Source organism: Phodopus roborovskii, unplaced genomic scaffold, assembly GCF_943737965.1.
Source record: "Phodopus roborovskii unplaced genomic scaffold, PHOROB, whole genome shotgun sequence".
In the NCBI taxonomy this organism is placed as follows: Eukaryota; Metazoa; Chordata; class Mammalia; order Rodentia; family Cricetidae; genus Phodopus; species Phodopus roborovskii.
Window position 1 is genome coordinate 93,480 of NW_026126149.1, and position 26,743 is coordinate 120,222.

General features: G+C 44.0%; 4 pseudogenes; 2 read left to right on the top strand and 2 right to left on the bottom strand.

Moving 5' to 3' along the window:
* Positions 1 to 680: 680 nt before the first annotated feature.
* Positions 681 to 10,981, bottom strand: LOC127218521 (DAZ-associated protein 1-like; annotated as a pseudogene).
* Positions 10,982 to 11,105: 124 nt separating this feature from the next.
* Positions 11,106 to 12,192, top strand: LOC127218523 (ribosomal L1 domain-containing protein 1-like; annotated as a pseudogene).
* Positions 12,193 to 14,300: 2,108 nt separating this feature from the next.
* On the bottom strand, positions 14,301 to 17,015 carry LOC127218524 (DAZ-associated protein 1-like; annotated as a pseudogene).
* Positions 17,016 to 24,003: 6,988 nt separating this feature from the next.
* Positions 24,004 to 25,995, top strand: LOC127218525 (ribosomal L1 domain-containing protein 1-like; annotated as a pseudogene).
* The last annotated feature ends 748 nt before the right edge of the window (positions 25,996 to 26,743 follow it).

Genomic DNA, 26,743 nt, shown 5'->3' on the forward strand with positions numbered 1-26,743 from the left:
TCTTTTTGCCTCCTCTTCCGCGTTCTCAGAGCTCTGCGGGGAGGGCTTTGATGGAAGCCTCTCAGTTAGGGCAGAGTGTTCCAAGGTCTCTCACTCTTTGCATGATGTCGAGTCATGGGATTCCTTTTGTGTCTTAGTTATTACCCTTCAGCCGAACAGCAGGGAAGATGCAACATGGCCAAGGTAACTTATAAAAGCAAGCCTTTGGAGGGGGGCCTTGCTTACAGTGTCAGAGGCGTTAGTCCATTATCATGTCAGGGAGCATGGCGGCTCACATGGTCCTGAAGATGTAGCTGAGAGCTAAGTCCTGGTCCACAAGCAGAGAGAGACAGCAAGACTCAGAGCTTGGCATGGGCTTTAGAAACCTCAAAGCCCATTCCCAGTTACTCAGGGCCAGACCTCCTAGTCTTTTCAAATAGGACCACTCCCTGGCAATCAGCCAATGAGCACATGAGGGCTATTTTCTTCTTTTCTTTCTTTCCTTTTTTTTTTTTTGTTGAACCAGTCAGTGACATGTTTTTATTGTGCTGATGGGTCAGAGAAAAGAAATATTCATAACCTCAGTCCAGAAGTGGCCTCCGCTGGCCCCCTCCCCCAGGTCGAGTAGTCCCGAGTACGTGATTGTCACAAGTTCACCAGTCCAGAATCCTGCCCTGGCGCCATCCCCCTGGCTAGCGCCCCTAGTGACGGAAACCCTGCACTATGTGGTTCTGCCTGGAACTGTAGCCACTGCCACCAGCAGGGCACTGAGGGGCCCGGGTAGGAGGAAGGAGGCTACTGGCTAGGGTCGGAGAAGCCCTGGCCGAAGCCGCTCAAGTCCTGCCCGGAACCATACTGACCATAGGGGAGGTCCGGCTGTGCAGTTGGGGGGTTTGCTCATGTAGGGGCCAGCCTGCGATAGAGGTGGCAGGAAGGCCAGTGGGGCAGCCCAAGGGGTGGCAGGTGGAGGAAGAATCCCTGGAGGGGCGAATTGATGGGGAGGTGGAGGCAGGTGAGGCACCAAAGCCCCGTGGGAAGCCCTGTGGCCGAGGGGGGGAGGAGGGGGAAGCCTTCCAGTGGTGTGGATTCAATGAAGGATTTAAAGCGAGGGGGTGGAGGCGGGGCTCCTCCACCCGCAGGGGCTGGGCCATAGCCACCAATGGCCTGTCCTGCTGGCATCCACATTCCTTGCTGCCATGTGGGTGGGGGCTGGGCTGCCCAGCCATTGGCTGCACTGGGTTGCCAAGGGCCTGCCCAACTGGCTGCCTCCTGGCTGTCCTGCTGCTTGGTTTTTGCTCTCCCGAGGTTCAGCCCGTTTAACCTCCACTTTTTTTTGCCCATGACGTCTTGACAATGCATGTTAACAGCCTGGTCCACTGATTGTTCGCCCTCGAAAGTAATAAATCCAAAACCTCGAGGCCGCTTCTTCTCTGTGTCATATATCATGACCACCTCGGTGACCACTCCGAACTTCTTGAAGTACTCCCTGAGCTCTGTCTTGCTGTAGTTGTGGGGAATGCCCCTCACCAAGATCTTGTTGGATTTGCTGCTGTCGCTCCTGGGTCTTTTCCAGCCTTCCTTGGGCTGAGTTCTCTCTGGCTGCATCCCCCAGGTATGCATGGCTTCAGGTCAATATTCCGGCCATCCAGGGTGTGTGGTCTGCCGGCCAGCACTGTCCCTACACAATTGAGGTCTTTAAATCCGACAAACCCAAAACTTTGGGACTGGTTGGTGGTTTTATCTTTCATGATGACACAATCCACGACCTCACCATACTGGGGAAAGTAGCTGCACAGAGCCTTTTGAGAGTTGCTCCAATCCAGGGCACCCGTGAAGGGCTTCCCGATCTCCTCGGCACCTGAGCAGTGCCTGGTCCAGGCGCACTCTGCCCCACTCCAGAAGGTCACCTCTTATCCCTCCCTGTGGACGTGGCCAGGATCTGTGCAAAGGCAGCAGCAGAGCTGAGCTTCCTCCCTCCTTGCGGTTCCTGGGCCGCCATGAGTGCTATTTTCATTCAAATTACCACGGTGTATGAGTATATCATGATACCATTTTATCACTAGCTTTTTTTTTTTTTAAATGACCAGTTGTATTTGGTCTTACACCAGGTTCCTGGGCTATCCAGTTTCAGGTTCTTGATCGTCCAAGCACTATCTGTTAGGAGTTCCATCTTGTGGAGTGGACCTTAAGTTAAATGAGATATTGGTTGACGCCCTCCATAAGCTTTGTGCCAGCATTGCGCTAGCATATTTTGCAGGCAGTACACCACTGTAGATCAAAGGGTTTGTGGCTGGGTTGGTACTTAAATTTCTCTTTTGCTATCATGCAGAGTACCTTCCTGTACAAAAGATGATATAACATATGAATCGAGGCTCTATGTAGGCACCAACTCAACTTCTCCATGTTCAATGAGTTGGGTAAATGTTGTCTTCAGCAATGGGGCCTTGCTGTCAGTTTGAGAATGGCAACCTTTTGTCTTAGCAACTGCCTGGGTTCTTTGGGGTTCCCATGGCAACCCTTTGGCCAACAACTCATTTAGATGTAACCCCAATACTTGAAGCTTTTTTGTGACAAGAGATATCCAGTTGGGGATATGTTGCTCCAATTAGTTGACAGCTTCATTTAGATTACACACACACACACACATAGATATGTATATATGTATGTATGTATACATATATGTGTGTGTATATATGTATATATACATACACATACATACATACATACATACATACATACATACATACATATGGAAGCTTCTATTGCATTAAGCTTCCCAACAACTCCTCAAATGGCGCTTAATTTTAGCTGTCTCTCCTGTATTTCCTCCCTCATTCCTATCTCCCTTCCTCTCCTCATTGGATCCTCCCATTCCACATACCTACAACCATTAAGTATCTATTCTATTTCCCTTCCGTAAGAAAATATATGATAAGAATTTTTGACAGGTACGTACCTACACATTGTAGGCACGTTGAGATGGGTCAGCAAATAATAGTGATTAACACTTTGATAGCTCCTAATGCAAACTAAACTTAAAACAAGCTAAATAATTAACATGAGTTCAACTCCCAAGGCATAGTTAGTCGAAGGAGAGAATCAATTCCCTTAAGTTACCATCAGAACTCAGAATGTAAGACAACAGACACTCTGACCACCCACCAAAAAAAATAAATGAAATATAAAAGGGAAATCAAAATTGTATTATAAACTATCCTCAATTCACCCCCAGATGGTGAAGCAATCCAGAATCTGCTGACATCTTGGTAGCCCTGCCGCCTACTCAGGGAAGGGGTGAGCATGGGCCCCTGTGTCAGGCCTGACTTCTGCTTGCCCTCATTTGGATCTCCTGGCATGGTGACTGTGGGCAGGTTCCCTAGCCCCAGTGGCCCAAGCAATGTAGAGTCTGTTGACATCGCTGTGCTAGTCCTGCCCCGGCTCAGGGGAGAAGCAAGTTGATTCGCCCCAGGAGGATCAAGCCATCCAGTTTGTGACATCTCAGTGCAAGCCCTGCCTCAACCCACCAGGAGAGGGAAGCTTTCAGATGTGTCTGCACCCATCCTGAGACCCATTGGAGTATTGGACCTGCTTGCACCCACTGGATAGATATTCGATCAAAACTAAGAGACCAAGTATGCCAGACCACACTACTGTAACCAGCAAAGCTTTCAATGACTATAGATGGAGATAACAAGATATTCTATGACAAAACCAGATTTAAACAATACCTATCAACTAATCCATCCCTATAGAAATTCTTGATGGAAATCTCCAACCTCATACAGTTAACTACACTCACAAAAACACAGGCCATAGATAATCCCACTTTACCAACAGCCAAAAGAAAAAAAAGGGGTAAATCTACACAATACCACCACCAACAAGAACAAATTCAAAACAAACAAGAATTAACATCAATGGTCCTTAATTTCCCTCAATAATAATGGTCTTAACTCCCCTATAAAAAGACACAGGCTAATGAAGACAGAATCCATTCTTCTGTTGCATACAAGAAACACACCTGAACTTTAATGAAAAATGATGGGAGATGTCATTATGTATATATGTTTCTCATACTGGTTAATGAATAAAGCACTGTTGGCCAATAGGAAAGGAAGATAGGAGGGACTAGGAGACAAGGAGGAGAGAGGAAGTAGAAAGGGAGTCAAGATGGAGAGTCTGGAGGAGGCAGAACCGCCACGAACCTCTCTCTGGTAAGACCACGTGGAAATACATAGAAATGGGTTAATAATTAAGACAGAGCTAGCCGATAAGAAACTAGTACTGGGCCAACAGAATTATATCTAATACAGAGTCTCTGTGCATTATTTGTGGCTGGCGCGGCGGTGGGACCAGACCAGTGGCGGGAGGAAAAACCGTACTCCTTACAGACAAATGTTACCTCAGAGTAAAGGGTGGGGAAAAGATTTTCCAATCAAATGGAGCCAAGAAACAAACTGGTATATCTATCCTAATATCTAACTAATTAGACTTCAAATGAAATCAATCAAAAGATATTAAGAAGGTCATTTCATATTCATCACAGAAAAATGCATCAGGATGAAGTCTCAATTCTAAACATCTATGCCACCAGCATAAAGGCACCCATATTTATAAAAGAAACATTACTAAAACACAAATCTCACATAAAACTGTATACAATTATAGTGGGAGACTTCCACAGCCCACTCTCACCATGAGAGAAGACCACCAGACAGAAACTTAACAAAGAAACAAAAGAACTAACAGGACCCAAATGGGTTTAATAGATATCTATAAAACATTCCATCCAAACATAAAAGAATACACCTTCTTCTCAGTGCCCCAATGGAACATTCTCTAAAATGGACTGCATACTCCACAACATAGTAAACGTCAACACACACACACACACACACACACACACACACACAGGAATACCCCCTTTATCTGATCAAACCACCATGCTTTCAAGTTAGAATTCAATAACACCATAAATTGCAGAAACACTACATGGGAACTGAACAATGCTCCGTTACACCATTCCTGTTTCAGGGAAGAAATAAAGAAATTAAAGACGTCCTAGAATTCAATAAGAACAAAGACACAGCTTACCCAAACTGATGGGACACTCTGAAAGCAGAACTAAGAGCAAAGTTCATAGCACTAAGTGTCCACATGAAGAAACTGGAGAATAGTCACATTAGAGAATTAACAGCACAACTGAAAGCCCTACAAGGAAAACAAGCAAGCTCACCCAGGAGGAGTGGACACCGGGAAATAATCAGATTGAGGGTTGAAATCTATAAAGTAGAAACTAGGATAACAACACAATGAATCAATGTAAGAAAGAGTTGGTTCTTGTTGAAAACAAGAGAGACAGACCTTTATTCAAAGTCACCAAAAGGCTGAGACCGATCATGTGAATTAACAAAAAATGAAAAGGGGGACATAACAACAGACACTGAAGAAATCCAGAGAATCATTAGGTCATACTTGGAAAACCTATACTCCACAAAATTTGAAAATTCAATGGAAATGGACAATTATCTGGATAGATATCACATACCAAAATTAAATCAAGAACACATAAGTAATTTAAACAGACGTATAACCCCTAATGAAATAGAAGTAGTCATCAAAAATCTTCAAACCAAAAAAAGCCCAGGGCTAGATGGTTCCAGTGCAGAACTGTACCAGAAATACAGAGAAGAGCTAATACTAATACTCCTCAATTGTTCTACGCGATAGAAGCAGAAGGGTCATTTCCAAACTCTTTTTACGAGGCTACAATTATTTTGGTACCCAAGGCACACAAAGACACAACTAAGAAATAGAACTATAGATCAATATTCCTCATGAACATTGATGCAAAAATACTCAATAAAATTCTGGCAAATCGAATCCAAGAACACATCAGAGAAATCATACACCATGATCAAGTAGGCTTCATCCCAGGGATGCAAAGATGGTTTGACAAATGAAAATCTATCAATGTGACCCACCATATAAACAAACTGAAAAAGAAAAACAACACGATCATTTCACTAGATGCTGAAAAAGCCTTAGACAGAATCTTGGAGAAATCAGGGATAACAGGAACATACCTAAACATAATAAAAGCAATCTATGGTAAACCAACAGCCAACATCAAATTGAACGGAGAGAAGCTTAAGGCGATTCCTTTAAAATCAGGAACAAGACAAAGCTGTCCTCTCTCTCCATATCTCTTCAATATTGTACTTGAAGTTCTAGCTAAAAACAAACAAACACAAAAAACAAAAAAAACAAAAAACAAAAAACAAAAAAAACAAAAACAAAAAAGTAGATAAAGCGGAAACAAATTAGAAAGGAACAAGTCAACCTTTTGCTATTTGTAGATGACATGATTGTTTACCCAACTGACGGGAAAAACACTACCATGGAACTCATACAGCTGAAAAACACCTTCAGCAAAGTGGCAGGATACAAGATTAACTAAAAAAAAAATCAGTAGCCCTACTATATACAGACAATAAAGAGGCAGAGAAAAAAAATCAGAGAAACATCACCCTTTACAATAGCCACAAACAACAAAATATGTTGGTGTAACACTAACCAAACAAGTGAAAGGCCTGTGTAGCAAGAAATTTGAGTCTTTAAAGAAAGAAATTAAAGAAGATACCAGAAAATGGAAAGGTCTCCCATGCACTTGGTTAGGTAGGATCAAGGTAGTAAAATTGGCATTTTGCCAAAAGCAATCTACAGTTTCAATTCAAGCCCCATGAAAATCCCAGCACAATTCCTCTCTGAACTCAAAAGAACAATACTCGAATTTATACGGAAAAACAAAAGGCCCAGGATAGCCAAAACAATCCTGTAAAATAAAGGAACTTCAGGAGGCATCTCCATCCCTGACTTCAACCTCTAATATAGAGCTATAGTCAAGAAATCTGCTTGGTATTGTCACAAAAAAATAGACAGGCCAATGGAATCAAATTGAAAACCCTGATAGTATCCCATACACCTTGGAACACCTGACTTTTGACAAAGAAATTAAAATTATACAATGGAAAAAAGAAAGCATCTTTAACAAATGGTGTTGGTAAAACTGGATACTGCAGAGAGATCCATATCTATCATCATGCACAAACTTAAGTCAATGTATCAAAGACCTCAGCATAAATCCAGCCACACTGAACCTCTTTGAAGAGAAAGTGGGAGGTACCCTTGAAGGAACTGGTACAAATGACTGCTTTCTGAAAATAACAGCAGTAGCACAGACACTAAGATTAACAATTAATAAATGGGACCTCCCGAAACTGAGAAGCTTCTGTAAGGCAAAGGACACAGTCAACAAGACAAAACAGCAGCCCATGGAATGGGAAAAGATCTTCACCAACTCCACATCTGACAGAGGGCTGATCTCCGAAATATATAAGAACTCAAGAAGGTAGTTATAAAAACACCAAATAATCCAATTAAAAAGTGGGGTAGTGAACTAAATAGATTATTCTCAATAGAGGAATCTAAAATGGCTGAAAGACACTTAAGAAAGTACTCAACCTCTTTAGCCATCAAAGAAATGAAAATCAAACCAACTCTGAAATGTAATATTCCAGTTGAATGGTCAAAATACAAACACCACTGACAGTTTATGCCGGAGAGGATGTGGAGAAAGGGGAACACTCCTCCATTGATGATGGGAGTGCAAACTCACACAGCCACTTTGGAAATCAGTATGGCGGTTCCTCAGGAAAGTGGGGAATCACTTTAACACAAGATCCAGCAACACCACTCTTAGGCATATACCCAGTGACGCACATTCATACAAGGACATCTGTTCATCTATGTTCATAGCAGCATTATTTGTAATCGCCAGAAACTGTAAGCAACCTTAGATGCCCCTCAACTGAAAAATGGAAAAAAAAAAAAAAAGTGGCACATTTACACAATGGGGAACTACTCAGCAGAAGAAAAAACAATGGAATCTTGAAATTAGCAGGCAAATGGATGGAACTAGTAGAAACCTTCCCGAGTGAGGCCACGCAGTCACAAAAGACAAACATGGAATGTACTCACTCATATATGGATTTTAGACATAGAGCAAAGGATCACCAGCCTCTAATCCACACTGCCAGAGAAGCTAGGATTAAAGGAGGACCCTAAGAGAGACATACATGGTAACCTGGAGGAGGGGAAAAGGGACAAGATCTCTTGAGCAAATTGGGAGCAGGGGAGAAGGGGAGAGGAAGTTAGTAGAAAGAGAAAGGGAGAAGAGGAGGACAAAGGAGGACCTGAAGGAGCAGGGAGATTGAGTTGGGGGAAGAATAGAGGAGAGCTAGAAAAATGATACCACGACAGAGGTAGCCATTATAGGTTTTAAGAGAAATTTTGGCACTATGGGAATGACCAGAGATCTACAAGGATAACCACAATGAACAATCTAAGCAATAATGGAGAGGCTACCTTGAATGCCTTTCCCTGATAATGAGATTGATGAGTACCTTATATTTCATCCTAGAGCCTTCATCCAGTAGCTGATGGAAGCAGACAGATACTCACAGCTAAACATTGAGCTGAATTCCTGGCATCCAGTTGCAGAGGGGGAGTGTTGATAAGCAAAAGGGTCAAGACCAAACTGGAGGAACCCACAGAAACTGCTGACGTGAGCAACCTGGGCAAGCAGTATAGGACCGACCCAGACCGCCTGAATGTGGGTGTCAATTAGGAGGACTGGGCAGTCTATGGGGCCTCTGGCAGTCCATCACTATTCATCCTTAGTATATGAATGGACTTTGGGAGCCCATTCCACATAGAAGGATACTCCCTCCGCGTAGACACATGGGGGAGGGCCTAGGCACTGCTCCAAATGATCTGACAGACTTTGAGGATGCCCCAAGCATGGCCTCAAACTCCCTGAGGAGCAGAAAGGGGATGGGAGAGGGAGTTTGTGGGGGGTGGGAGGGAGAGGCAACTGAGATTGACATGTAATAAAAGCTTGTTTCTAATAAACAACAAGGACAATTAGCTACTAGCCCTAAAATATTGGGTGGCCCAAGCCTGATCATTTTGCAGAGCCAACTTGCCCGGACATCAAACACAACTCACACTGCTCCAAGTTAAACCACACACCCATGAAAGCTTTAACTTCCTGATAGCTACCCACTGACATATGGACCATCCCTTCCCCCTAGCTCCTGTAAATGTACTCACCCTTCATCCATCCAACAGTTTGTGGGCCCTCCCCTTTATAATAATGCATTCTAGGCCTGTCCATATCTGGTCTGTCTGCTTATCTGCATCATTTTCCTTCCACTTTGAGAGTTCCTAATGAGAACAAAGATACTTAAGACAAGCTAAATAACCACAATCCATACTGTCTTCAGAGATGTCAAAGCAAGCAAGCAAACCTGACCAGCATGTGGCTATAAGAAATAGAAAACATCTGGATTCCCAGGGCTTGGCCTGGTTCTTGGCTGTGGACCTTTGCATCTGGCTCCATCAATTACTGAATAAGGGCACTATGATGTTATCTGGGGTGTTCTCCAATCTGATTACAGGAGTTGGCCAGGGCAGGCATCCTCTCTACTGTTGCTAGGCGTCTCAGCTGGCCTCCTCCGTGTGGACTCTTGGCAGTTACCCCGGCACCAGGTTTCTCCCTAAGCCCATAGTGGCTCTCTCTGTGAAGACATCTCTTTCACTGCTCTTCCACAGCGTCCCTCCCCGCCCAGGCCACCTCATTCCTCTGGTTCTCATCCCCCTCGCCTCCTCCTCACCACCCTCTCGCCTGGTTTGCCCCGTAGATCTCACCTAATTTCTCTTCCCAGGGTGGCTCTAGTTTCTGTGGTCCTTAGTGCGGTTATCCTTTGCGTTACTTCCAATACCCACTTTGAGCAATCCAATACCCACTTTGAGCAAGGGAGGTGAGGAGCACAATGGAGACGTCTGAACCAAGCTCGTGGAAACTCACGATCTCTAGACCTACAACTGTGTACAGTCCATGGGACCGAACTTTGTCCTCCATGTGTGGGGGACAGTTGTGAGGTTTGGAAGATCAGAGGGGCCCCTGGCAGCAGGACCACGATACAAAGTGGCACATGACCTAGCTTGTTGGCGCGCATTCCTTAGGGTGGGAGGGATGCCATGCTCAGTCTTAAGGCAAGGGAGTGACCGGGTCATGCCCCAACCTCATGAGCCCTTGGCCATGAGAAGGAGTGGACTAGGGGGCGGCGGTGAAAGGGAACCGGAGGCGGAGAGGGGGTGGGAGGGGGCCGCAGGAGCGGGAGAAGTGTGGTGGGAATGTAAAATGAAAAAAAAAAGTCAAAGAAATGGAAAAAAGGAAATTTAAAACACAGAGCAGTTGGCTTTTCGATGTGAGAATGACCCCCACAGACATACAGACCTCTATCTAGCAAGCTCTGCTTGCAAGCGGATGGTATGTGTCCGAAATCGAGGAAGCCGCCTTCTGTCCCGGGGATATCCCAGGATGCCCGGGAGCCGTAAGGTAGGAAAGTGTAGCCGTAAGGCACGACGATTAACCGCAAAAGTGTCGTCGTTCTGGGAAGCAAAAGGATCGCGGACCCCGAGGGAAAACACAGCTCAGATAGTAAATGGAATAGTCCAAAGAAGCAAGAGACCGGGACTGCAGGAAATTAAAATGGTTCTGTTTCGGTTTATTTACTTTGAGAGTTTCCCTGTGGTACTTTTGTCGTCCTTGTTGTTCTTATCTGCTAGTCCGTGAGGGTCCACGCTAAGTCCTCCCTTCTCCAGGTGGTGATACTCTAGAAGAGAATCGATGTCCGGATCCTTGGCACCTGGCTCTTTGGAGAACGCAAGGAGCTCCAAATTACAGCTTCCACAATTCTCTACATTTCCAGTTTTTCGTATCCTTAGGCCTCATTTTAACGGAGATTCAATGGAACAGAATATACAGAACCGATTTCCTCTTGGGGCGCTAGAGCGACGTCTTTGTCCAGGAGAACCGTGTACCCTCCCTTCGTGCCTTGAAAAAATAATAAGGACAGGAATGCCAGAAAACCATTTCTGCCTCATATTATCTAGTTTGCATTTCCTCTTGGTTTTTAAAAACGCAATTTTTCGGCATGTGTAGATATTCCTAGCTGTAAGGATGTGTTGGCCTTCACTGAGCCAACACTGAGACCTGGATGCAAGCAGTCCTGGCCACTCTGGAATATCTGGACCAAGAGCAGAATAAAAAGCTGATAGATGTTCTGTTTGTACACTCCAAGTCAAGAAAAAAAAAAAAAAGTTACTTTTGATTGGGAATTTATTTTTAATGGCGGTAGTATGGTAAATTCCAGGGACAGAACTGCATGTCGAGTGTCTTTGCCTCACAGTAGCCTATCAGATTCGTCACAAGTCAAATGTCAATCACCTGAACAAACAGAGCGTTTCTATAAAAAGAATTTGGAATAGCATGGTGTTAATGTCTCTCGGATTATCCCTCTTAAAACTTTCAAAACAGAATATAAGGCCTATATAAGCTCCACCACCTGGGTAGCTGTGATATCATAATCATTACTGATTAAGAATTGGAAGGCCTTTCCCCACAGACATAGAAAGGCATTTCTATCAGAAGAAGAGATTTCCAGTAACTGTGAACCTTCTGGCCAAGAATCGGTCCAAAGAGATTGACCAATGTATCACAGGGACCGTCTTAACACCTCCAAGCAGGGTTCTTGCGGTACTGTGAGTATAGGTCATACTTGAATGGAGACTCAGCATATTGTTGGAAACATCCTGGCTGTCTCAGAAGTGCTTTCAGAGAAAGTACCTGAGAAATGGCAAAGCGTGAAGCTTCCATTCCTGAAAACTGACACGTCCATTTCCCTTCCCATCTTTTCCTTATTTGTCAGGTGTCAGGATGAAAACACCTTATCCTTCAAACGTAGCATGAGGAGAACGGAATAAAGAAAAAAAAATGAAGCCTGAGAAAGAAAAGTTGAAGAAGGAAAGCAGAATGTTAAGGAAAATGTCCAAGACGGATGTGTCCCTTCTAACTCAAGGTGACTTAGCATGTGCCACCCAACAGTACTCCAGTGAAGGCCCCAGGACCCCAGAAGAAAAAGACTGGCAAAGTAAAAGCACAACCTGAAGGGACAGACGAGTGTGAAGAAACAATTCCACAACTGGTACCAACAGGAGAAATACCAAATAAAGAAAACAAAGATGCAAGAAAATGTCACAGGGGAAAAAAAAAAAACCTCCAAAAAAGAGGCCAGATCTGAATAAATATCAGGGCAAGAAAAGGAACTACAGAGACCCTGGGAACTTTAGAGCCTATGACCCCAGGGAAGAAACAAACAAACAAACAGACAAACAAACCAACAAAGATGTTCGAGAAATCAGGAAGCCAGGAGCCAAGTTCTTTACTCCCAGGAAAGCTTCTAACATAAACAAAGACAAAAAAACAAAACAAAACAAAACAAAAAAAAAAAAAAAAAAAAAAAAAACCAAAACCCAGGTTCCTCAGCCTGAAGGAACTATCAGTGTTAACCAAGATGTTTTCAAGAATACTTAGGCAGGGTATGGTTGCACACACTGTAGGACATAGATAGGTAGTTTTGTCTGGGTTTGAGGCAATCCTGGTTGTCTACCAGGTAGTTTAGGTCAGCCAAACTACACAGTGAAATGTCTCAGCAGACAGACAAACTTGGCCAAGATTGGTTGTGCACACCTACATTCCAAACACTCAAGAAGCCAAGGCAAGAGAGTCATGAGCCTGAGGGAAGTCTGGAGTTGAACCAGAATCTATCCTTAAAGGCCGAACTTCAGGCCTGGGCTTGGTGGTATAAAACTTTGTTAGCATAGGCAAGGTCCTGGCTTCAGTACCCAGAACTTTGAAAACTACCACACACCTGCACATAACAAAAGGTACCCTGTTGCAGACCTGTTTGTTTTTTTTTATTTTCCTGAAACAGGGTTTCTCTGTTGTAGCTTTGGAGGCTGTCCTACAACTCAGGACACCAGGCTGGCCTCAGAGATCCACCTGCCTTGGCCTCCCGAGTGCTGGGTTGAAAGGCGTGTGTCACCACCACCTGGCATATTGCAGCCTTTTTCAGCGAGTCCTGTACTTCATGTTAGTCCTCTACTTAATGTTTCTGTAAAGTTTTCAGGGGTGATTCTGAACCTATTTGTTCCTATTTGTAAAAACTAGTGGTTTGAGGCATAGAAAAAGAAAGAAAGCAAAAAGAAAGAAAGAAATAAAGGTTTTTTTTTCTTTTCTTTTCTTTCTTTTTTTTTTTTTTTTTTTTTTGTTCAGTGTATTTGCTGATAAGAGTGCTCCTGTATGTTTGTGGTTTTTAAATTAAACATCTGCTTCTGGACAAAAATAGATAATAAAAATAAATAAAATAAAAATGAGCGCGTTATTGCCTGTACCCATTTTATTTTTCATTCTCTGCAATTCAGAGGGTTAGAGTCGGCCGCCCGCAAACACATAGCTACAAGAACGGCCAAGAGCACACATCTGGGTACCAAAATAAGAGACAGAGTTCACAGTGGGAATGACAGGTGCTTCCCAAACCTCCAGAGTCATTTGACCTCCACAGGGCTATGTCTAATCAGTTGCAAACACCGCTGCCAAAGCACCTGTCCCAGTTTCTGAGCACGTGACTTAGAGGGTCTTGTTGTCTGGGTACCTCTGGCTCTGGCATTCTTTTTGCCTCCTCTTCCGCATTCTCAGAGCTCTGCGGGGAGGGCTTTGATGGAAGCCTCTCAGTTAGGGCAGAGTGTTCCAAGGTCTCTCACTCTTTGCATGATGTCGAGTCATGGGATTCCTTTTGTGTCTTAGTTATTACCCTTCAGCCGAACAGCAGGGAAGATGCAACATGGCCAAGGTAACTTATAAAAGCAAGCCTTTGGAGGGGGCCTTGCTTACAGTGTCAGAGGCGTTAGTCCATTATCATGTCAGGGAGCATGGCGGCTCACATGGTCCTGAAGATGTAGCTGAGAGCTAAGTCCTGGTCCACAAGCAGAGAGAGAAAGCAAGACTCAGAGCTTGGCATGGGCTTTAGAAACCTCAAAGCCCATTCCCAGTGACTCAGGGCCAGACCTCCTAGTCTTTTCAAATAGGACCACTCCCTGGCAATCAGCCAATGAGCACATGAGGGCTATTTTCTTCTTTTCTTTCTTTCCTTTTTTTTTTTTTTTTGTTTAACCAGTCAGTGACATGTTTTTATTGTGCTGATGGGTCAGAGAAAAGAAATATATTCATAACCTCAGTCCAGAAGTGGCCTCCGCTGGCCCCCTCCCCCAGGTCGAGTGGTCCCGAGTATGTGATTGTCACAAGTTCACCAGTCCAGAATCCTGCCCTGGCGCCATCCCCCTGGCTAGCGCCCCTAGTGACGGAAACCCTGCACTATGTGGTTCTGCCTGGAACTGTAGCCACTGCCACCAGCAGGGCACTGAGGGTCCCGGGTAGGAGGAAGGAGGCTACTGGCTAGGGTCGGAGAAGCCCTGGCCGAAGCCGCTCAAGTCCTGCCCGGAACCATACTGACCATAGGGGAGGTCCGGCTGTGCAGTTGGGGGTTTGCTCATGTAGGGGCCAGCCTGCGATAGAGGTGGCAGGAAGGCCAGTGGGGCAGCCCAAGGGGTGGCAGGTGGAGGAAGAATCCCTGGAGGGGCGAATTGATGGGGAGGTGGAGGCAGGTGAGGCACCAAAGCCCCCGTGGGAAGCCCTGTGGCCGAGGGGGGAGGAGGGGGAAGCCTTCCAGTGGTGTGGATTCAATGAAGGATTTAAAGCGAGGGGGTGGAGGCGGGGCTCCTCCACCCGCAGGGGCTGGGCCATAGCCACCAATGGCCTGTCCTGCTGGCATCCACATTCCTTGCTGCCATGTGGGTGGGGGCTGGGCTGCCCAGCCATTGGCTGCACTGGGTTGCCAAGGGCCTGCCCAACTGGCTGCCTCCTGGCTGTCCTGCTGCTTGGTTTTTGCTCTCCCGAGGTTCAGCCCGTTTAACCTCCACTTTTTTTTGCCCATGACGTCTTGACAATGCATGTTAACAGCCTGGTCCACTGATTGTTCGCCCTCGAAAGTAATAAATCCAAAACCTCGAGGCCGCTTCTTCTCTGTGTCATATATCATGACCACCTCGGTGACCACTCCGAACTTCTTGAAGTACTCCCTGAGCTCTGTCTTGCTGTAGTTGTGGGGAATGCCCCTCACCAAGATCTTGTTGGATTTGCTGCTGTCGCTCCTGGGTCTTTTCCAGCCTTCCTTGGGCTGAGTTCTCTCTGGCTGCATCCCCCAGGTATGCATGGCTTCAGGTCAATATTCCGGCCATCCAGGGTGTGTGGTCTGCCGGCCAGCACTGTCCCTACACAATTGAGGTCTTTAAATCCGACAAACCCAAAACTTTGGGACTGGTTGGTGGTTTTATCTTTCATGATGACACAATCCACGACCTCACCATACTGGGGAAAGTAGCTGCACAGAGCCTTTTGAGAGTTGCTCCAATCCAGGGCACCCGTGAAGGGCTTCCCGATCTCCTCGGCACCTGAGCAGTGCCTGGTCCAGGCGCACTCTGCCCCACTCCAGAAGGTCACCTCTTATCCCTCCCCTGTGGACGTGGCCAGGATCTGTGCAAAGGCAGCAGCAGAGCTGAGCTTCCTCCCTCCTTGCGGTTCCTGGGCCGCCATGAGTGCTATTTTCATTCAAATTACCACGGTGTATGAGTATATCATGATACCATTTTATCACTAGCTTTTTTTTTTTTAAATGACCAGTTGTATTTGGTCTTACACCAGGTTCCTGGGCTATCCAGTTTCAGGTTCTTGATCGTCCAAGCACTATCTGTTAGGAGTTCCATCTTGTGGAGTGGACCTTAAGTTAAATGAGATATTGGTTGACGCCCTCCATAAGCTTTGTGCCAGCATTGCGCTAGCATATTTTGCAGGCAGTACACCACTGTAGATCAAAGGGTTTGTGGCTGGGTTGGTACTTAAATTTCTCTTTTGCTATCATGCAGAGTACCTTCCTGTACAAAAGATGATATAACATATGAATCGAGGCTCTATGTAGGCACCAACTCAACTTCTCCATGTTCAATGAGTTGGGTAAATGTTGTCTTCAGCAATGGGGCCTTGCTGTCAGTTTGAGAATGGCAACCTTTTGTCTTAGCAACTGCCTGGGTTCTTTGGGGTTCCCATGGCAACCCTTTGGCCAACAACTCATTTAGATGTAACCCCAATACTTGAAGCTTTATTTGACGACAAGAGATATCCAGTTGGGGATATGTTGCTCCAATTAGTTGACAGCTTCATTTAGATTACACACACACACACACATAGATATGTATATATGTATGTATGTATACATATATGTGTGTGTATATATGTATATATACATACACATACATACATACATACATACATACATACATACATACATATGGAAGCTTCTATTGCATTAAGCTTCCCAACAACTCCTCAAATGGCGCTTAATTTTAGCTGTCTCTCCTGTATTTCCTCCCTCATTCCTATCTCCCTTCCTCTCCTCATTGGATCCTCCCATTCCACATACCTACAACCATTAAGTATCTATTCTATTTCCCTTCCGTAAGAAAATATATGATAAGAATTTTTGACAGGTACGTACCTACACATTGTAGGCACGTTGAGATGGGTCAGCAAATAATAGTGATTAACACTTTGATAGCTCCTAATGCAAACTAAACTTAAAACAAGCTAAATAATTAACATGAGTTCAACTCCCAAGGCATAGTTAGTCGAAGGAGAGAATCAATTCCCTTAAGTTACCATCAGAACTCAGAATGTAAGACAACAGACACTCTGACCACCCACCAAAAAAATAAATGAAATATAAAAGGGAAATCAAAATTGTATTATAAACTATCCTCAATTCACCCCCAGATGGTGAAGCAATCCAGAATCTGCTGACATCTTGGTAGCCCTGCCGCCTACTCAGGGAAGGGGTGAGCATGGGCCCCTGTGTCAGGCCTGACTTCTGCTTGCCCTCATTTGGATCTCCTGGCATGGTGACTGTGGGCAGGTTCCCTAGCCCCAGTGGCCCAAGCAATGTAGAGTCTGTTGACATCGCTGTGCTAGTCCTGCCCCGGCTCAGGGGAGAAGCAAGTTGATTCGCCCCAGGAGGATCAAGCCATCCAGTTTGTGACATCTCAGTGCAAGCCCTGCCTCAACCCACCAGGAGAGGGAAGCTTTCAGATGTGTCTGCACCCATCCTGAGACCCATTGGAGTATTGGACCTGCTTGCACCCACTGGATAGATATTCGATCAAAACTAAGAGACCAAGTATGCCAGACCACACTACTGTAACCAGCAAAGCTTTCAATGACTATAGATGGAGATAACAAGATATTCTATGACAAAACCAGATTTAAACAATACCTATCAACTAATCCATCCCTATAGAAATTCTTGATGGAAATCTCCAACCTCATACAGTTAACTACACTCACAAAAACACAGGCCATAGATAATCCCACTTTACCAACAGCCAAAGAGAAAAAAAAGGGGTAAATCTACACAATACCACCACCAACAAGAACAAATTCAAAACAAACAAGAATTAACATCAATGGTCCTTAATTTCCCTCAATAATAATGGTCTTAACTCCCCTATAAAAAGACACAGGCTAATGAAGACAGAATCCATTCTTCTGTTGCATACAAGAAACACACCTGAACTTTAATGAAAAATGATGGGAGATGTCATTATGTATATATGTTTCTCATACTGGTTAATGAATAAAGCACTGTTGGCCAATAGGAAAGGAAGATAGGAGGGACTAGGAGACAAGGAGGAGAGAGGAAGTAGAAAGGGAGTCAAGATGGAGAGTCTGGAGGAGGCAGAACCGCCACGAACCTCTCTCTGGTAAGACCACGTGGAAATACATAGAAATGGGTTAATAATTAAGACAGAGCTAGCCGATAAGAAACTAGTACTGGGCCAACAGAATTATATCTAATACAGAGTCTCTGTGCATTATTTGTGGCTGGCGCGGCGGTGGGACCAGACCAGTGGCGGGAGGAAAAACCGTACTCCTTACAGACAAATGTTACCTCAGAGTAAAGGGTGGGGAAAAGATTTTCCAATCAAATGGAGCCAAGAAACAAACTGGTATATCTATCCTAATATCTAACTAATTAGACTTCAAATGAAATCAATCAAAAGATATTAAGAAGGTCATTTCATATTCATCACAGAAAAATGCATCAGGATGAAGTCTCAATTCTAAACATCTATGCCACCAGCATAAAGGCACCCATATTTATAAAAGAAACATTACTAAAACACAAATCTCACATAAAACTGTATACAATTATAGTGGGAGACTTCCACAGCCCACTCTCACCATGAGAGAAGACCACCAGACAGAAACTTAACAAAGAAACAAAAGAACTAACAGGACCCAAATGGGTTTAATAGATATCTATAAAACATTCCATCCAAACATAAAAGAATACACCTTCTTCTCAGTGCCCCAATGGAACATTCTCTAAAATGGACTGCATACTCCACAACATAGTAAACGTCAACACACACACACACACACACACACACACACACACACAGGAATACCCCCTTTATCTGATCAAACCACCATGCTTTCAAGTTAGAATTCAATAACACCATAAATTGCAGAAACACTACATGGGAACTGAACAATGCTCCGTTACACCATTCCTGTTTCAGGGAAGAAATAAAGAAATTAAAGACGTCCTAGAATTCAATAAGAACAAAGACACAGCTTACCCAAACTGATGGGACACTCTGAAAGCAGAACTAAGAGCAAAGTTCATAGCACTAAGTGTCCACATGAAGAAACTGGAGAATAGTCACATTAGAGAATTAACAGCACAACTGAAAGCCCTACAAGGAAAACAAGCAAGCTCACCCAGGAGGAGTGGACACCGGGAAATAATCAGATTGAGGGTTGAAATCTATAAAGTAGAAACTAGGATAACAACACAATGAATCAATGTAAGAAAGAGTTGGTTCTTGTTGAAAACAAGAGAGACAGACCTTTATTCAAAGTCACCAAAAGGCTGAGACCGATCATGTGAATTAACAAAAAATGAAAAGGGGGACATAACAACAGACACTGAAGAAATCCAGAGAATCATTAGGTCATACTTGGAAAACCTATACTCCACAAAATTTGAAAATTCAATGGAAATGGACAATTATCTGGATAGATATCACATACCAAAATTAAATCAAGAACACATAAGTAATTTAAACAGACGTATAACCCCTAATGAAATAGAAGTAGTCATCAAAAATCTTCAAACCAAAAAAAGCCCAGGGCTAGATGGTTCCAGTGCAGAACTGTACCAGAAATACAGAGAAGAGCTAATACTAATACTCCTCAATTGTTCTACGCGATAGAAGCAGAAGGGTCATTTCCAAACTCTTTTTACGAGGCTACAATTATTTTGGTACCCAAGGCACACAAAGACACAACTAAGAAATAGAACTATAGATCAATATTCCTCATGAACATTGATGCAAAAATACTCAATAAAATTCTGGCAAATCGAATCCAAGAACACATCAGAGAAATCATACACCATGATCAAGTAGGCTTCATCCCAGGGATGCAAAGATGGTTTGACAAATGAAAATCTATCAATGTGACCCACCATATAAACAAACTGAAAAAGAAAAACAACACGATCATTTCACTAGATGCTGAAAAAGCCTTAGACAGAATCTTGGAGAAATCAGGGATAACAGGAACATACCTAAACATAATAAAAGCAATCTATGGTAAACCAACAGCCAACATCAAATTGAACGGAGAGAAGCTTAAGGCGATTCCTTTAAAATCAGGAACAAGACAAAGCTGTCCTCTCTCTCCATATCTCTTCAATATTGTACTTGAAGTTCTAGCTAAAAACAAACAAACACAAAAAACAAAAAAAAACAAAAAACAAAAAACAAAAAAAACAAAAACAAAAAAGTAGATAAAGCGGAAACAAATTAGAAAGGAACAAGTCAACCTTTTGCTATTTGTAGATGACATGATTGTTTACCCAACTGACGGGAAAAACACTACCATGGAACTCATACAGCTGAAAAACACCTTCAGCAAAGTGGCAGGATACAAGATTAACTAAAAAAAAAAATCAGTAGCCCTACTATATACAGACAATAAAGAGGCAGAGAAAAAAAAATCAGAGAAACATCACCCTTTACAATAGCCACAAACAACAAAATATGTTGGTGTAACACTAACCAAACAAGTGAAAGGCCTGTGTAGCAAGAAATTTGAGTCTTTAAAGAAAGAAATTAAAGAAGATACCAGAAAATGGAAAGGTCTCCCATGCACTTGGTTAGGTAGGATCAAGGTAGTAAAATTGGCATTTTGCCAAAAGCAATCTACAGTTTCAATTCAAGCCCCATGAAAATCCCAGCACAATTCCTCTCTGAACTCAAAAGAACAATACTCGAATTTATACGGAAAAACAAAAGGCCCAGGATAGCCAAAACAATCCTGTAAAATAAAGGAACTTCAGGAGGCATCTCCATCCCTGACTTCAACCTCTAATATAGAGCTATAGTCAAGAAATCTGCTTGGTATTGTCACAAAAAAATAGACAGGCCAATGGAATCAAATTGAAAACCCTGATAGTATCCCATACACCTTGGAACACCTGACTTTTGACAAAGAAATTAAAATTATACAATGGAAAAAAGAAAGCATCTTTAACAAATGGTGTTGGTAAAACTGGATACTGCAGAGAGATCCATATCTATCATCATGCACAAACTTAAGTCAATGTATCAAAGACCTCAGCATAAATCCAGCCACACTGAACCTCTTTGAAGAGAAAGTGGGAGGTACCCTTGAAGGAACTGGTACAAATGACTGCTTTCTGAAAATAACAGCAGTAGCACAGACACTAAGATTAACAATTAATAAATGGGACCTCCCGAAACTGAGAAGCTTCTGTAAGGCAAAGGACACAGTCAACAAGACAAAACAGCAGCCCATGGAATGGGAAAAGATCTTCACCAACTCCACATCTGACAGAGGGCTGATCTCCGAAATATATAAGAACTCAAGAAGGTAGTTATAAAAACACCAAATAATCCAATTAAAAAGTGGGGTAGTGAACTAAATAGATTATTCTCAATAGAGGAATCTAAAATGGCTGAAAGACACTTAAGAAAGTACTCAACCTCTTTAGCCATCAAAGAAATGAAAATCAAACCAACTCTGAAATGTAATATTCCAGTTGAATGGTCAAAATACAAACACCACTGACAGTTTATGCCGGAGAGGATGTGGAGAAAGGGGAACACTCCTCCATTGATGATGGGAGTGCAAACTCACACAGCCACTTTGGAAATCAGTATGGCGGTTCCTCAGGAAAGTGGGGAATCACTTTAACACAAGATCCAGCAACACCACTCTTAGGCATATACCCAGTGACGCACATTCATACAAGGACATCTGTTCATCTATGTTCATAGCAGCATTATTTGTAATCGCCAGAAACTGTAAGCAACCTTAGATGCCCCTCAACTGAAAAATGGAAAAAAAAAAAAAAAAAGTGGCACATTTACACAATGGGGAACTACTCAGCAGAAGAAAAAACAATGGAATCTTGAAATTAGCAGGCAAATGGATGGAACTAGTAGAAACCTTCCCGAGTGAGGCCACGCAGTCACAAAAGACAAACATGGAATGTACTCACTCATATATGGATTTTAGACATAGAGCAAAGGATCACCAGCCTCTAATCCACACTGCCAGAGAAGCTAGGATTAAAGGAGGACCCTAAGAGAGACATACATGGTAACCTGGAGGAGGGGAAAAGGGACAAGATCTCTTGAGCAAATTGGGAGCAGGGGAGAAGGGGAGAGGAAGTTAGTAGAAAGAGAAAGGGAGAAGAGGAGGACAAAGGAGGACCTGAAGGAGCAGGGAGATTGAGTTGGGGGAAGAATAGAGGAGAGCTAGAAAAATGATACCACGACAGAGGTAGCCATTATAGGTTTTAAGAGAAATTTTGGCACTATGGGAATGACCAGAGATCTACAAGGATAACCACAATGAACAATCTAAGCAATAATGGAGAGGCTACCTTGAATGCCTTTCCCTGATAATGAGATTGATGAGTACCTTATATTTCATCCTAGAGCCTTCATCCAGTAGCTGATGGAAGCAGACAGATACTCACAGCTAAACATTGAGCTGAATTCCTGGCATCCAGTTGCAGAGGGGGGAGTGTTGATAAGCAAAAGGGTCAAGACCAAACTGGAGGAACCCACAGAAACTGCTGACGTGAGCAACCTGGGCAAGCAGTATAGGACCGACCCAGACCGCCTGAATGTGGGTGTCAATTAGGAGGACTGGGCAGTCTATGGGGCCTCTGGCAGTCCATCACTATTCATCCTTAGTATATGAATGGACTTTGGGAGCCCATTCCACATAGAAGGATACTCCCTCCGCGTAGACACATGGGGGAGGGCCTAGGCACTGCTCCAAATGATCTGACAGACTTTGAGGATGCCCCAAGCATGGCCTCAAACTCCCTGAGGAGCAGAAAGGGGATGGGAGAGGGAGTTTGTGGGGGGTGGGAGGGAGAGGCAACTGAGATTGACATGTAATAAAAGCTTGTTTCTAATAAACAACAAGGACAATTAGCTACTAGCCCTAAAATATTGGGTGGCCCAAGCCTGATCATTTTGCAGAGCCAACTTGCCCGGACATCAAACACAACTCACACTGCTCCAAGTTAAACCACACACCCATGAAAGCTTTAACTTCCTGATAGCTACCCACTGACATATGGACCATCCCTTCCCCCTAGCTCCTGTAAATGTACTCACCCTTCATCCATCCAACAGTTTGTGGGCCCTCCCCTTTATAATAATGCATTCTAGGCCTGTCCATATCTGGTCTGTCTGCTTATCTGCATCATTTTCCTTCCACTTTCAGAGTTCCTAATGAGAACAAAGATACTTAAGACAAGCTAAATAACCACAATCCATACTGTCTTCAGAGATGTCAAAGCAAGCAAGCAAACCTGACCAGCATGTGGCTATAAGAAATAGAAAACATCTGGATTCCCAGGGCTTGGCCTGGTTCTTGGCTGTGGACCTTTGCATCTGGCTCCATCAATTACTGAATAAGGGCACTATGATGTTATCTGGGGTGTTCTCCAATCTGATTACAGGAGTTGGCCAGGGCAGGCATCCTCTCTACTGTTGCTAGGCGTCTCAGCTGGCCTCCTCCGTGTGGACTCTTGGCAGTTACCCCGGCACCAGGTTTCTCCCTAAGCCCATAGTGGCTCTCTCTGTGAAGACATCTCTTTCACTGCTCTTCCACAGCGTCCCTCCCCGCCCAGGCCACCTCATTCCTCTGGTTCTCATCCCCCTCGCCTCCTCCCTCACCACCCTCTCGCCTGGTTTGCCCCGTAGATCTCACCTAATTTCTCTTCCCAGGGTGGCTCTAGTTTCTGTGGTCCTTAGTGCGGTTATCCTTTGCGTTACTTCCAATACCCACTTTGAGCAATCCAATACCCACTTTGAGCAAGGGAGGTGAGGAGCACAATGGAGACGTCTGAACCAAGCTCGTGGAAACTCACGATCTCTAGACCTACAACTGTGTACAGTCCATGGGACCGAACTTTGTCCTCCATGTGTGGGGGACAGTTGTGAGGTTTGGAAGATCAGAGGGGCCCCTGGCAGCAGGACCACGATACAAAGTGGCACATGACCTAGCTTGTTGGCGCGCATTCCTTAGGGTGGGAGGGATGCCATGCTCAGTCTTAAGGCAAGGGAGTGACCGGGTCATGCCCCAACCTCATGAGCCCTTGGCCATGAGAAGGAGTGGACTAGGGGGGCGGCGGTGAAAGGGAACCGGAGGCGGAGAGGGGGTGGGAGGGGCCGCAGGAGCGGGAGAAGTGTGGTGGGAATGTAAAATGAAAAAAAAAAAGTCAAAGAAATGGAAAAAAGGAAATTTAAAACACAGAGCAGTTGGCTTTTCGATGTGAGAATGACCCCCACAGACATACAGACCTCTATCTAGCAAGCTCTGCTTGCAAGCGGATGGTATGTGTCCGAAATCGAGGAAGCCGCCTTCTGTCCCGGGGATATCCCAGGATGCCCGGGAGCCGTAAGGTAGGAAAGTGTAGCCGTAAGGCACGACGATTAACCGCAAAAGTGTCGTCGTTCTGGGAAACAAAAGGATCGCGGACCCCGAGGGAAAACACAGCTCAGATAGTAAATGGAATAGTCCAAAGAAGCAAGAGACCGGGACTGCAGGAAATTAAAATGGTTCTGTTTCGGTTTATTTACTTTGAGAGTTTCCCTGTGGTACTTTTGTCGTCCTTGTTGTTCTTATCTGCTAGTCCGTGAGGGTCCACGCTAAGTCCTCCCTTCTCCAGGTGGTGATACTCTAGAAGAGAATCGATGTCCGGATCCTTGGCACCTGGCTCTTTGGAGAACGCAAGGAGCTCCAAATTACAGCTTCCACAATTCTCTACATTTCCAGTTTTTCGTATCCTTAGGCCTCATTTTAACGGAGATTCAATGGAACAGAATATACAGAACCGATTTCCTCTTGGGGGCGCTAGAGCGACGTCTTTGTCCAGGAGAACCGTGTACCCTCCCTTCGTGCCTTGAAAAAATAATAAGGACAGGAATGCCAGAAAACCATTTCTGCCTCATATTATCTAGTTTGCATTTCCTCTTGGTTTTTAAAAACGCAATTTTTCGGCATGTGTAGATATTCCTAGCTGTAAGGATGTGTTGGCCTTCACTGAGCCAACACTGAGACCTGGATGCAAGCAGTCCTGGCCACTCTGGAATATCTGGACCAAGAGCAGAATAAAAAGCTGATAGATGTTCTGTTTGTACACTCCAAGTCAAGAAAAAAAAAAAAGTTACTTTTGATTGGGAATTTATTTTTAATGGCGGTAGTATGGTAAATTCCAGGGACAGAACTGCATGTCGAGTGTCTTTGCCTCACAGTAGCCTATCAGATTCGTCACAAGTCAAATGTCAATCACCTGAACAAACAGAGCGTTTCTATAAAAAGAATTTGGAATAGCATGGTGTTAATGTCTCTCGGATTATCCCTCTTAAAACTTTCAAAACAGAATATAAGGCCTATATAAGCTCCACCACCTGGGTAGCTGTGATATCATAATCATTACTGATTAAGAATTGGAAGGCCTTTCCCCACAGACATAGAAAGGCATTTCTATCAGAAGAAGAGATTTCCAGTAACTGTGAACCTTCTGGCCAAGAATCGGTCCAAAGAGATTGACCAATGTATCACAGGGACCGTCTTAACACCTCCAAGCAGGGTTCTTGCGGTACTGTGAGTATAGGTCATACTTGAATGGAGACTCAGCATATTGTTGGAAACATCCTGGCTGTCTCAGAAGTGCTTTCAGAGAAAGTACCTGAGAAATGGCAAAGCGTGAAGCTTCCATTCCTGAAAACTGACACGTCCATTTCCCTTCCCATCTTTTCCTTATTTGTCAGGTGTCAGGATGAAAACACCTTATCCTTCAAACGTAGCATGAGGAGAACGGAATAAAAAAAAAAAATGAAGCCTGAGAAAGAAAAGTTGAAGAAGGAAAGCAGAATGTTAAGGAAAATGTCCAAGACGGATGTGTCCCTTCTAACTCAAGGTGACTTAGCATGTGCCACCCAACAGTACTCCAGTGAAGGCCCCAGGACCCCAGAAGAAAAAGACTGGCAAAGTAAAAGCACAACCTGAAGGGACAGACGAGTGTGAAGAAACAATTCCACAACTGGTACCAACAGGAGAAATACCAAATAAAGAAAACAAAGATGCAAGAAAATGTCACAGGGGAAAAAAAAAAAAAACCTCCAAAAAAGAGGCCAGATCTGAATAAATATCAGGGCAAGAAAAGGAACTACAGAGACCCTGGGAACTTTAGAGCCTATGACCCCAGGGAAGAAACAAACAAACAAACAGACAAACAAACCAACAAAGATGTTCGAGAAATCAGGAAGCCAGGAGCCAAGTTCTTTACTCCCAGGAAAGCTTCTAACATAAACAAAGACAAAAAAACAAAACAAAACAAAACAAAAAAAAAAAAAAAAAAAAAAACCAAAACCCAGGTTCCTCAGCCTGGAAGGAACTATCAGTGTTAACCAAGATGTTTTCAAGAATACTTAGGCAGGGTATGGTTGCACACACTGTAGGACATAGATAGGTAGTTTTGTCTGGGTTTGAGGCAATCCTGGTTGTCTACCAGGTAGTTTAGGTCAGCCAAACTACACAGTGAAATGTCTCAGCAGACAGACAAACTTGGCCAAGATTGGTTGTGCACACCTACATTCCAAACACTCAAGAAGCCAAGGCAAGAGAGTCATGAGCCTGAGGGAAGTCTGGAGTTGAACCAGAATCTATCCTTAAAGGCCGAACTTCAGGCCTGGGCTTGGTGGTATAAAACTTTGTTAGCATAGGCAAGGTCCTGGCTTCAGTACCCAGAACTTTGAAAACTACCACACACCTGCACATAACAAAAGGTACCCTGTTGCAGACCTGTTTGTTTTTTTTTATTTTCCTGAAACAGGGTTTCTCTGTTGTAGCTTTGGAGGCTGTCCTACAACTCAGGACACCAGGCTGGCCTCAGAGATCCACCTGCCTTGGCCTCCCGAGTGCTGGGTTGAAAGGCGTGTGTCACCACCACCTGGCATATTGCAGCCTTTTTCAGCGAGTCCTGTACTTCATGTTAGTCCTCTACTTAATGTTTCTGTAAAGTTTTCAGGGGTGATTCTGAACCTATTTGTTCCTATTTGTAAAAAC